At 40.4% G+C, this 14,249-nt stretch overlaps 1 long non-coding RNA gene across 1 annotated transcript; it reads left to right on the forward strand.

Annotated features, from left to right (window-relative positions):
* Positions 1-6,355: 6,355 nt before the first annotated feature.
* Positions 6,356-8,801, forward strand: LOC107280447 (uncharacterized). Its single transcript, XR_003241563.2, has 5 exons — positions 6,356-6,412; positions 6,771-6,847; positions 7,394-7,628; positions 7,991-8,181; positions 8,365-8,801. It is a non-coding gene; the product is annotated as an uncharacterized lncRNA (long non-coding RNA).
* Positions 8,802-14,249: the final 5,448 nt, after the last annotated feature.

Consider the following 14,249-nt stretch of genomic DNA (forward strand, 5'->3'; position numbering starts at 1 on the left):
GGTGTCGCATTCTCGCAGCGGCGGCGGACGATTTACAACACAAATCGACAAAGATGGACTAAAACTAAGGTAAAATAGAAAACATGGCTGAAAAGTAAAGATAAGAGAAAAAGCGATTCAAGTAGATTGTGTATTTGGCGGATTACAATTGAATCGGCCTTTTTCCTTAAATAGGGGTTGGTCTTGCCCTCTACAGGTCCTCCTCCACGTCCAACTCGGGATAGAAACCAAAGGAAATCCGAAACATGCCTTCCTAACCAAGGAAACTCGAGACCCGGGCTCAGACCCTGACGGTCTGACCGGCCACATACCTGCGGTCAAACTGGAGTTCCGTCCGCGGTCAAACTACCCACCTACCTACGGTCTGACCGGCCCTGTGAAGGAAACACGGCAATTTCCAAACTTTGGCAATTTTCCTAAATTTGGGTGAAAACACATGCCCTCCTGCCTTTTGGGTTAACATTGTGAACCTAAAAGCATAGAACATGTTCTCTCAGGGCGATAATTCAATTACCGGCCACGGGACTTCCTAAGTATTTCCCATTGATTGCTCTCTGAAAAATGCTATCCTTGAAGTGTCTCCATCTCTTTCAAAGTATTCAAACGCTTGTCGATGACGTCTTCAAAATTGCCTCCCATCAAGGTCTTGTAATTTTGAACCGACAAGTCGTATTGCTTGAAATACCAAAAAGAGCCAAGATTTACCTCAACCGGCAAAACGGCTTCTTGTCCATAAATCAATTCAAAATGAGTGGCTTTGGTAGCACTATGTTTAGATATCTTATCAGCCCATAATGTTTCCGAAAGCACCTCATGCCACTTATTTAGGTATTCTCAATATCCTTTTGACTAATTTCAACAATGTTTTATTACTTGACTCCACTTGTCCATTAGTCTGAGCATAGTAAGGAGAAGAACTCAAGAACTTAATAGCATAAGATTCGCCTCCTTGGATATAAAAGAAGCTCCTTGATCCGTAGTCAAAGTTTAAAGAATACCGAATCTATGAACAATATGCTTCAAGATAAAGTCAATTACCTTCAAGTAAGTAATATTGATGTGACCATGGCTACTACGGATACAACCATTGCTCACATCATGGAAGAACAAGATGATATCAAGATTAAGTCCTCCAAGTGTTGGAATCAGATTCGGCCACCTGCTACACTGCTGAATTCAAATGGCCGCCGAATCTGCATACGACCTCCGTTTTTGGCCCATGAGTACTTGATGGAAAGCTCTCGGAGTCCTCTTTCCAACGGATCCGGCATCATCGCCAAATTCCATCCAAGTCATCCACAGATGAAGAAACAAGGTGCTGCATCACCTGTCATGGGCCTGTGGACTTGTAACTTCATTTGGGACCCCGGCCCAGGTGAGGCCCATGTGGGGTGCGCCCCAGCCCCAAGCTGGTGGAGCACGACCCTAGGCACCCCTAGGTCGTCCTCCCACCCTTATATATAGCTAGTTACCCCTTCAGGATTTCTCGGGTTTTGATAGATTAAAGTTTAGCCATTGCTACTTGCTTGCAGCGCGCGTGTCGGCTAGACCGTCCGTCTGCTTGTTCTTCAGAACCCCAACTTATCATTTGTATTAAATTTCTATTTGCAATATCAGATTGCTTTTATCTTGTTCTTGCTTGTTTCTTCGATTTGCTTGCAGGAATAGGGTTGATGTGCACCGGCAACATCAACAACTCACGGAGAGGTGTATCGATCGCTAAGGCGCAACACAACGTCTCGTACTATTGTAGTCGGGTCGTCAACATTTCTCCCAAATCGTAGTTATCTCAACTCACCGAAAGATCGGGCCAACAACAGCCTTGAGTGTCGAGTGGAACTCAGGGTTCATTAGGTGGTATCAGAGCTTTCATTGCTCGGTGAGTTTTTATCTACCCATAACCAGAAAATAGCTAGAAAAAAAATTGCATCATTTACCTAGCCATATTGTGCCATTGCATTGTTCTTTTCAGTTTTTGCTTTGTTGAGTTTTGCGTTACATCGTTGAGTCGTGTTGCTGGTCATAGCGTTTAGTCCGTTTAGAGTTTCGAGTTCTGGTCACGTTTAATACCACTGTCGTCACCGTCATCGTGTCTCTGTTGTCGTCGGGACCTACGAAAACGGAATCGGCTCGCTGCCACGGTTCAATTTTTGTAGTTTACAGAAGTTTCTGTCGGTCAGTTTAACAGTTGCATCTTGGTCTCTGTGGTCTGGTTTGCCTTGTGCCGTGGTCGATTGTGCTCTTGCGCATGAGTTGGATGGAAGGAGGGTGTTGCGCGTGAGTTGGATGGAAAGAGAAGATTAGATTGGTTTTTGTTGTGCTTGGAAAGAAAATAGTAGATTGGATCAGTTTCCTTTTTTCCTCTCAGCAAATCCGGACGCGTGCAGTATCCTTCCGCTGCCGCCCACCACCACGTCGAGTCCAACTCCCTCCATCTCCTTCTCGGTTCCATCTATACCGTGAGTTGCTAGAGAGCTTGGTGAAAAATTTTTGAGTGTCGGATTCGAGATCTATTTGCAAAAACGGAACCTATGGGACGAGCGCATTCCATTTTTGTATAGTTCAAATTTTTGGGTTTGCACTTTTGCATTTGAGTCCCTGTAATTTGTATATTTACAGTTGAGTCCTTGTAATCTTGCATTAAGGTCCATGAGTTGGTTTTTGCTGAAAAAAAAATAAAAAAAAAAGAAAAAAAAGGCAGAAAGGTGCTAAAAAGAAAGAAAACAAAAGCCGCACCAAAAAAAAGAAAAAAAAAGAAAAGAAAGAAAGAAAAAGATAGAAAAAGAAAGAAAGAAAAGAGAAAAATCAGTTGTATCTTTGAGTTTGCTTTCACATATCAGAGCGTGCTTGAGTTGTTTTTAGTATTATCTTGTGGTATCGTTTGTGTCTAGGCTCGCGTCTCTAGTACGTTCTAGCCTAGGACCAGCACGGTACTTGACTTTGAACAATTATTCAACTTTTCATTATCTGAGTTGAGCATTTGCTATTCCTTTGCTACATATATAAGCCTACCCAGAGCTCCACAGATTTGATTACAGCCATACCGCAAGTATTTGCCAAGGCATCGATACATCCAACCTCCATTGGGGTGCTTGGTTGAGTCGGTGTATGTCACCATTCCACTTGCATTGGTAAGATCTTGTAAGAGCTTGGTTAAAAGCTTGAGTGTGTGTGATTTTTGAGCTGCCACTACCTAGTAGTTAATAGGAACGCGCATATTTTTGTGTATATTTCTTGTTTTCTACTAACAATGGCAGGGATACGCAAGATAATTGGGGATAGCTGTGCTCAACATCGACATCTTCATCAAGACATGAGGAGTGATCAACATGACCATTATGAGGTAAGTGATGATGTTCTAGGTAAGATCAAATCTGCACTGCCTTATTTCGAGGGAAACTATGATCCTCATGCTTACATTAATTGGGAGCTAGCGGTTGATAGTGAATTTCAAAAGCATATCTTGTCTGAGAAACAAAAGGTTATGTGTGCCTCTAGTGTTTTAATTAAACATGCTTCTAATGATTGGAAACATCTTTGTAGGCATAACAAAATACCACAATCTTGGAAAGACCTGAAACGATATTTCAGAAATGTTTATGTTCCCATGTATTATGCTGACATTTTGTTCAACAAACTGCAATGTTTAAAACAAGATACCAGAACTATTACTTCATACTATCATGATATGCAAGCTTGTTTATTACGTTGTGGTTTAGATGAATGCGAAGAAGCTAAAGAATTGAGGTTTTTACGTGGGCTTAACAAAGAAATTCAGGACATGCTTGCTTGTGAAAAGTATAGATCTCTTTCTCATTTGTTACAACTTGCTTGCAATGCTGAAAGTAAAATAGAGTAGGATATGAAAAAGAAACACGCTATGTCTTTGCCTCCAATTACTAACCATTTGCAGGAAGTGCGTAATCACGAAAAGGAGGAAAGAGACATGAAAGAGCCACCAATTCCATTGTTCACACTCAAGTTCGAGACACCTCCATCATCTGAAGAGGACATCAAAGGTAAACTTAATGGTGCTGAAATTAATAAAGGTGAGTGTGTTGTTAATGAATTGAATTTGTCCACATTTCATGCTATAGTAGAGCAACCATTAGTGGAACCAACTGCTGAGATTCCTTTGTCACAAGTTGATTTGTTTGCTGTTCCTTGTGATAAAGAAGAGTTGTGTGATAATGCTTCACTTATATCCATACCACAACTAGTGAATGAACATGCTATTACTACTGTTAATTATTACTGCGCTGATTTTAAGCATGTTGTTCACATTGCTAATGAAGCAGAGGAGCGTGAATTGAGATCTTCTTTAAATACTTTGGGCTATGTTCAGTTTGATGATTTTTGTGAGCTCGATAATTTGAAGGAGAAATTATTTGCTAAGTCTGATTTGCCATGTCCAACCAATGTTATATTTCACATCTTTGGTGAATATAATGATCTTGGAATATATTTTGTGCATAGAGTTTACATCTGCTCGGATTTAGAACTTCCTGTACATGTGGATAAAACATGCAAGCTAGAGAGAAATGTTATTGCTAACCAAATTGTCTCGAGTTTCTCTTGTTTTGATTGGAAGAAACAGGTTGTTGTAAATGGACTACGCGATGAGCACCATATGGAAAAATTGAGGACGGTTTTCCGTGAAGAAGGGGAGGATGATGTGACCATGGCTACTACGGATACAACCATTGCTCACATCATGGAAGAATAAGATGATATCAAGATCAAGTCCTCCAAGTGCTGGAATCAGATTCGGCCACATGCTACACTGCTGAATTCAAATGGCCGCCGAATCTGCATACGACCTCCGTTTTCGGCCCATGAGTACTTGATGGAAAGCTCTCGGAGTCCTCTTTCCAACGGATCTGGCATCATCGCCAAATTCCATCCAAGTCATCCACAGATGAAGAAACAAGGTGCTGCATCACTTGTCATGGGCATGTGGGCTTGTAACTTCATTTGGGACCCCGGCCTAGGTGGGGCCCATGTGGGGTGCGCCCCAGCCCCAAGCTGGTGGAGCACGACCCTAGGCACCCCTAGGTCGTCCTCCCACCCCTATATATAGCTAGTTACACCTTCAGGGTTTCTCGGGTTTTGATAGATTAAAGTTTAGCCATTGCTACTTGCTTGCAGCGCGCATGTCGGCTAGACCGTCCGTCTGCTTGTTCTTCGGAACCCCAACTTATCATTTGTATTAAATTCCTATTTGCAATATCATATTGCTTTTATCTTGTTCTTGCTTGTTTCTTTGATTTGCTTGCAGGAATAGGGTTGATGTGCACCGGCAACATCAACAACTCACGGAGAGGTGTATCGATCGCTAAGGCGCAACACAACGTCTCGTACGGTTGTAGTCGGGTCGTCAACATTTCTCCCAAATCGTAGTTATCTCAACTCACCGAAAGATCGGGCCAACAATAGCCTTGAGTGTCGAGTGGAACTCAGGGTTCATCAAATATTCTTGAACGGCACGGCTTCGGCCCACTTAGTGAAGTAATCTGTTGCATCTTGCACGAACCAATCGCCTTTTAATAACGAAGGATAAATTTGACCAATGAAATCCAAAGCCCAACCTCGAAACAGCCATGGTTTTGATGATAGAATTCAATACGGCGACAGGTGCCAATTGAACATTGCCAAACCGTTGATAAGCTGTGCATCCCCTATAGTATTTGAAATAATCATCGATTATTTTCGGACAATAGAACCCCGCTCTCCTAAGCAACCAATTCATCTTATGGGCCAATTGATGAATTTCCGCAAATCCCTTGACGTACTTCTCCCATAGCAACCTTAGAAAAATCACTCCATCTATATTTCGGCGATATAACTCTCTATCAAGCAAAATGTATTTGAATGCTTACCACCGAATTTCCCGATCAACCCTAAGACTAGAATCTTTCAAATATTCCATCAAAGGGATTTTCCAGTCTACTTCTGACTCATCTATATCTATATCTATACTAATATAAAAATGAGGAGTTGCACCCCTCCAATGCTACAGGCCAAATCATCTGGATCAATCCGTACCATCCATCCTCAAATCATGTAAATCTTCACCATACGATTTCACCACGTCACCACGTGAATACACAGCCTCTCCACTCGTGCGACGGACTGCACTGGATCTCATGTCTTTGATTCCACTTTAATTCCCCTATTGATGTCAACAACATGTGACCATGTGAACTATCTCCAGTGGTTGAATTATCTCGAGGAAATGTACTTGAATGTCTCTGGTTAATCTAACTAATAATTCACAGCAGTTATACATTTTATTGAATCAAGTATGTGCAGTTTCACATAATAATTTGCAGTACATGTGTTTGATTTGATGCACGTTATCTTCAATAGGTCCAGAGGGCTGGAGCTACACAATCAGCTAGGTCTTACCCTGGTAAATTGTTTTCGGTTATTCTCAATTGCCGTTCGGTGGGCTCAGGATAACCGATCGAAATTAGAGTTGTGATAGTTGATTTGCGGGTCTATGGAGGGGAATGTGGGGTTTACGCTCATGATTTTGAGGGGGTTTCTGTTCGGTTCATGCACCGGCCTCCTATAGTGTCTTTGTTTGATTTATCCTATTTGCGCACATAATGCAAACCATTTAGGTTTACGGTGGTCGTTGGACAGAAGTAGCATGTGTTTACCCATCGGCGTGCCCAATGCCCACCTACATCTATTTTCTTGTTAGCGAGGATATCGATCAATTGACTGCTCAATTAATCAATTCATCTATTGTGTGGGTTATTCAGGTCAATCGGCTCCTCCCCTCAGCCCACTTCCATGGTCAATGCAGTAAGCTCTACATCCGGACCTGCTGCAAGGCCAGGTCAATACACTCCATATTTTGCTTCATTTGCAAATCGGTTTTGCAGCTAACTAATTGGATGAGAACAGATGTCACATGTATGTACTGCTCATATATCTTGATATCATCTCGATCTCACAAAATTTTGATGGTTTGCTTCTCAAATTGTTTTTTACTGCTCAATGTAATTTTTGTATTCCGTTTTATAGCGATTTGTCATATACTTCTAATAGATCTCAACCTGTATTGCTGATGGTTGCTTCTTCCAGCTCAATGCTTTTTCTCCCTGTATTCCATACTCCTGATTTGTCATAGGTTTGGAGATCTCAAATGCTTCACTATATGACAACATGTACAGTTCAAGCTGAATAGTTTACAGAGGAACATAATAGTAGCTGTCTAGGATTGGAGATAATTTCTGAACCTCAAGACCTCATTTTTTCTACATATACGGCCATTACGATTGTTTAGCTGTATATTAATGTTTAGTTATATATGATTGTTTAACTTAATTATATGCTTATCAAATTGCTTTGAATTTTATCCAAATTCCACTTGGAACATCAGGTCAGCAGCTGTCAACAGGTGCAACGAGGACAAATTTGTTTGGCCAATGTTAAATTCACTCGACATATTTTCAACAGAAATTTTATTTGTTTAATTCTGTTCATCGAGCCGCGCCCCGCCGTCGGTCATTGTCGTCGTGCACTGATCCACTATAGTCGCCAGCCAGACTTGTGAGCGTGACGGAGGGAGCACGCCACTCTTCAATCTCTACCTCCAGCGGCGACCCTCACCAATGGTAGGAGCAGTTGTGTCCTCCTCCCCTCCTCCTTACTGTGCTTTATTTGGGGATCCATCCATGATACATCTCAGTCTCAGGTTCTCCCGATCTATTGAATCACATGCATCTTTCCTTTACTTTGGATTCAAATTTCTTTTAGGTCTTGGCACTTTAGTTAACTAGGAATTTCTGCAATTTCTGCAATGTTGAGCGATTTGGGTGTTTCAGTGGCATATCTTAGTGGAACTCAGTAGTTAATGTCTTGCTCAGTTTGCTTGTAAATTAGACAGACTTCACTGAAGTTGCTCTGAACTGTTTACTCTCACAAAATTACAATTTTATGAGTGTTTGTATCCAAACTATATTTATCTAATTTACAGCTGAAGTAGCTCCAGCGAAACGTAATTTCATAATGCATCGAGAATACCTTGTGGAGTTATTACTGGTCGCATGGGTGAATGAACTCATCACAAGCATTGGCATCAATCAACTTCATGTTCCCTCTAGAACTACTAAGGAAAAATTCATGACATCAAAGTTTATACCTGACAACCACTGCTCGGTGGATAAGGTGAGAAGCAGCAAAGATTTTGATTTCTCCTTTAATATAAATTATTTTGTTTGGTTTAAATATTTGTATACTCCCTAAAATTTATTCCCACTATTATTCAAGCTTGAAGCCTTGAATGTTGTTCACTAAAGGAAAGACATGCCGTGAATGTTGTATAATCTATTGTCTCCTTTGGTTTTCAAGGTAACTGCTACATTGAGAGAGACTGGTCTTCAATCATCAATTTTGATTTCTTGGTATTGAAATACCAAAAGCAATGAATAGTCAGATGAGGTTACTTCTGTATTACGGTTAAATGCACTGGCTGTTTCCTTTAAGCTAGGTTTCTATCAATTTTACTTGAGGACACGTTTTGGTTTAAGCAAGCAAATTTTCTTGCTAAATTTCTCTATGCAGATATATTCCTTTAGAAGGAAAATTCTGCAACATTGTTTGGATGGATATACATGCTCCGCCAGTTGTTCTCCCATGATCAGCAGTAGCTTGATGATCAGCAGTAGTGAAACATGTTGATTAGCTTAACCCTTACCTGAATTATTGTTTTTATCCGCTGGTTGCAAATTGTTATGGTGAGGGGATATAGTTGCTTATTTATGATAAAATTAGTTGCTATGATTTAACTGGTGGTGGCACTTGCAAAAGTTTCTTTCAATGAAGTGAGTACTGAAACTTTTTTTTAGACGGTAGCGGAAACAAAAGGGACCAAGGAGGGTTTTTTCCTTATTCTTCACCGAAGAAGTCCCTCATTTGTCACTTATTTTTCATGTTAGCATTAGTGGTTTAGAATGAATTTGTTGTTTTTAACTATTAATAAAATTGAATCAATAAGTTTAACATGACGTGCATTGCACGTGCACGATTACTAGTGGGCACAAATGTCCGAATTCACAATTAATTCGGCCTTTGAATCAATTGTAATGTGCCCCCAGCTTCCTGTCTGGGACCGGTCAGACCAGCCACGCAATGTCGGTTAGACCGCCCCGTCTGCCCGATCAGACCGGCCATGCAGAGCCGGTCAGACCGCCTCTGGTCTATGACTTTGCCAATTTCTTCCATACTTTTGAAATCAAGCATCGGCTTTTAGTATATAAATTTTTTTCACATTATAGCCAGATGCTTGGTGTATCAAATTATTGAACCAAAATTCCTTCTTTCTAGACATATGAAAAATTATAACACCCAACTAATATGTCTAGATGAATACTAGTTTCAAGTGGCTATTGAAACAATAATCATTAAGGCATAAAAATACTTAGCCACTTGAAGTGTGATTAATAATGAATCACCAAAGTCATATGTCTCGTACACATGAATTACAATAAACTACAAATATAAATAATCGGCTTGAGCATGTATGCAAAATATTAAAACAAGGCCAATGTTCCAAAACATAACAACTCTAGGCAATATTAGAACAAATCATCACATTGGCCGTTGACATAAGCCAAATTACTAAGAAGCAAAACTTTCATGGTGTAGTAATTATGAAGTCTATATCTTATATGGTGATCCATAGAAACACGCATGATTTGGCTTTTAGTAAATATCAAATACTCATGAGCCAAATCATACTTCAAATAAATTATATGCCAATTTGCCAATTCTACCACTCGGAACTAGCATTTGCAACATATATGTATAATATCAATTTGATGAGCAAACACATGTGCTAGATAGCAAGCAATATTTTAACATGGCATAGGCATATAATATAATGATGACCACAATAAATCCATACCTTGCCTTAGCGTCCAACAAACGGCAGCTCAAAGATGTGATGTTGTATCCATCGCCGTTCTTCTCTCTTTATTTCTTCATAAGCATATTGACGTCTTGCCCCCCAAGCAAAATCGGCTTTCTTGATTGCGCGATTTCGAAGGCAAGATGAATACCGCACTAACACCCATAGCATCATGTGAAGGAGACTTATCTCTAATGACCGGTGATTCTTCTCTCATCAAATTGGATTTATCACTACTTTGGGAAATCACCGATCTCTTAACTTTTACCTCTTTGAGTCTCCACACTTGCCTAGGTGATGTTCGAGGCTCTAAATTATTACATGTTTTGTTCTCCACATCTTTGGCCTCCTTTTCTTTTAGACCTATGGCTCGAAGACGTTGTAGCCTCCTCTTTTGAGAGCGAGATAAGCCAGAAGGTATCGACTTCGGCTGTGGTTGTGTTCCAAGAGCAAAATGATAATTCTAGGTATTTTCAGTTGAAGTGGAAGCTCCTATGCTGTTCTCAGATCGCCGACTCGTTCCTGATGCCCCCCCCCCCCCGATCAGATCGGCCTCTAGGCCCGATCGGACCGGCTACAAGCCGTCGGTAAAACCGGCCAGGAGAGTCGGTCAGACCAGCCGTAGTCTGGTGGTCAGACCGGCCAGCTGTCTCAATCAGACCGCCGATGTTAACAGTAACAGCATCGGCTTTAGTCTTCTCCACTTGTATAATTTCGTTGCATCTCCAGTAGGTACTTGAACATCTTGAGACTCCTCCTTGGTAGTAACGACCTCCAGAGCTTTGGCTTCTTTTCTCACCCACACCTTCTTTACTTTTTTAACCTTTGATCCACCGGACCGATTCTTGTGTGAGAAACGGTCTTGTCTTGAGTTAAATGAATGACTTGGAACTGTCCTAGGTGATTCCTTCCATTCTTGATGAAACGACATAGGTGATTGAGGCATCCACGGCATATAATACATAAAAGGATAACCGTATAGCGACATTGGATATGGATACCATGGCGTTACAACCGGAGGTTTGTATGGAGTTGGTATTGTTGATGGCTCCGATTTCTTTGCCGTTTGACCAAATCTCTTCCTAGGAGACGATCTTGGTCTTTTCGAATCACTAGGCCGATTATCAAATCGATCGGCCAATCCCTTCTTGTATTTAGCCATAAGCATCTCAACAGTGAGCTTCGGCTTTTTAGTCTTGTTGGAACTAGATGACTCATCTTTTGTAACTTTATAATCTTCGGCCTTAGCATTATTAATCCTAATTGTCTTGGGCCGAGGATCTCTAATAATAACATTTTTCCCTTTCGTGGATTCGGCTTGACTAGGCCGAATCAACACTTTCTTGTTGTCAAAGTCAATAGGACTAATAGGAAGAGGATTACTAGCCATTCCAGTCTTAGGCATAGGTGTAACCGAAATAGTTTCACAAGTGATCGATGAATTATCAATTGGTCTTTGCTCCATCAAGCTTGCATCTTTAAAATAATCATCAAACTCATGCTCCATTTGTGACCATGTAGAAATTGAACTAGGAGGAAGTAAACTAAACCATGTAGATGCAAAGTTTGACAAAGAAAGATGAAACAATTTTAACTTAAGTAAATCATCACTACTGGCCTTACCACATTTGTTCAATAAATTGGCCGATATGCTCAATTGTTGTTCTAGTATCTTCACCTGTGAATTTCGTGAAGTTGAGCACCTCAAATCCTTGCGGGTATGGGACATAATCTACGTATTCAGGATATGGCCTTTGATATGTATGCATAGCTACTTTGGATTCTACACTGCTACCCTGCAAGACATTGTCACTATCTATTCCAACACCCACATGGCCGATCTATAATTCGGTCTTAGGTAACAATACTAATTTACTTTTGCTTGTGACACAATCCGAACTGTCATATAGTTCGGCTATATTTTCAATGGTGCTATTGTCTAAGCTAGCAACACAATCCGGACCAACACTTAGTTCAGCTATATTAGTTATTGCATTGTTGCATGAATTATTAGCACAATCCGAACCGTCGTTTGGTTTGGCTATACATGTTATTGCGTTATCATCTAAACTAGCATTTAAGCTATTGTCATCCACTCGGCTTTCCTGAGCCAGAGCTTCATGCAACACATGATCAACATCAAAAAATATCTGGCCATTCAATTTCTCTTTAATAGAATCAAGCAATACATTATATGCAATGTCGGCCAAATCCTTTTCAGTTGTATTCAAACTAAAACATCGACTTTTAGCATCTCTAAACCTCTCAATATAATCAGTGACAGATTCATTGTACTTTTGCCTAATCGATGTTAAATCAGACAACCTAAACTCAGTTTCACTAGTGTAAAAATAATCGTGGAATTTTTGTTCTAATTGAGCTCAAGTATGAATAGAATTTGCCGACAAAGAAGTAAACCATGTAAAAGCAATACCGGACAAAGAATAAGAAAACAAGCGCAATTTAAATGCATCCGAATTGCTAGCCTCACCACATTGCGCCAAGAATTGACCTATATGCTCCCATGTAGTCCTACTATCCTCATCATTAAACTTAGTAAATTCGGGAACTATATAGCCACAAGGATATGGGACATTATCATAATAATCAGGATACGGCTTTTGGTAAACCCTAGCACGATTCCTTACCTTGATACCAAAATTTTCCCTAATAATAGTCCTAGTCCGATCCTCCATAGTTTCAGGCCTTGGTGGATTTGGTGGCCTAAAAAGTGGTTGTTGTGGCACAATATTATTATATTGGCCATATCCAATGTCATGAGGATATCCTCTATTAGGATCATTATAAGCATTAGGGATATGTGTAGTAGCATGACCTACAGTATTAACAGGTGATGAATAATAATTAAAATCAGCACTGCTAGTCGTGGTATGAAAACCTGGAGAAATTTCCAGGGAACCGGTCTGACCAGCTATTGACCAGCTATAGATAGCCTGGTCTGACCGGCTAAGCACCCGATCTGACCGGCCCATGGCCCGATCTAACCGGTGGTTAGTGGGCGGTCACACCGGCCACAGGAGGCCCGATCTAGCCAAGATAGGGCACGGTCTGACCAGCTATGGTGGGCACGGTCTGACCGGCATAGTACACGGTCTGACCGGCCATGGTAGTCACAGTCTGACTGGCATAGGGCGCGTTTAGACCGGTGTCATGACCGGTCATACCGTCAGTTAGGTTCTGCATATAGCCGATTCATGTGTAATCGGCTGTATAAACACTTGTTGACCCCTCCATAGCATTATAAGCATATTATATAGAAGCAAAACTAGGAGTAGCAGATGCATCTACACAACGATCATTAACTTTTTGAATAGCAAGGGATGGGTTAGGCGAATCGGAGATTACCTTTGGTGAAACTACGACCTGAGTTGACGAAGATATTCCTCGATTAATTCTAGCCATATAACTCATAGCCAAAACCTTGATATATTTGACTTGTGTACTTAGCAAAATCCCAAAAATCAAGAGATCAGTAGCCTTGGTCGGCCGATCTCCTGTGCAGTAAGCAAAATATTTCTCAAAAATTAATTAGCCGATGCAAGCTAGACAAACAGCATTGGTAAGAAATTTTTATTGATATACGTGCGCAGTAGTAGATGGGCTTTGATGGATCGGTCTAATGCACGAACGTTCGCTGGCAGCGAACAGCCAACAAAAAAGAGAAACGGAGTGTCATAGCCCTATCTTTTAGGACGAGGTATTTAGGATTACTTATTTCTGTTAATATGTTGCATAATTATTATTTTTGCATTAGCTTCTACATTCAATTAAATTTTGGAGCAAATTATACCCCTAATTGGCAAAACAAAGCATCATCTATGTGTGCATTAAGTTGAACATTAGGGAATAACTTTCATAATTTATTCAAATACTAGATTGTTTATCATGAGTTAACAAATTTTTTCTAGAATTTTTACAGTCAGTTCTGACCTTATTAAAATTCATTGTAGTTCTCAGCATACCCCTTTTCACCTTTTTGCCAGAATTAAAATATTTCGAATTTTTAAGTGAAACTTTGAAAAATGGAAACTAGGTAACTCAATCTATCTCCGCACTAGAACATATATTTTTGACACTCTTGTAGCTAGGTCAAACTAGTTACCCAAGGAGAGAGAGAAAATTCTTGAAAATCCACTATTTTCAATGTGTACCTCTGTGTGTACCTCTGTTTCTAGGGTTAATTTGATATATGCCACTGTAAATTTGCCTATTCAGAAAAATGTCATTACAATTCGTCTATTCGTAACCGTGCCACTGGAATTTTACAAAATTAGAACCGTGACAATGCCGTCACCGTGACAATGCC

Source organism: Oryza sativa, chromosome 3, assembly GCF_034140825.1.
Source record: "Oryza sativa Japonica Group chromosome 3, ASM3414082v1".
NCBI classification, from domain to species: Eukaryota; Viridiplantae; Streptophyta; class Magnoliopsida; order Poales; family Poaceae; genus Oryza; species Oryza sativa.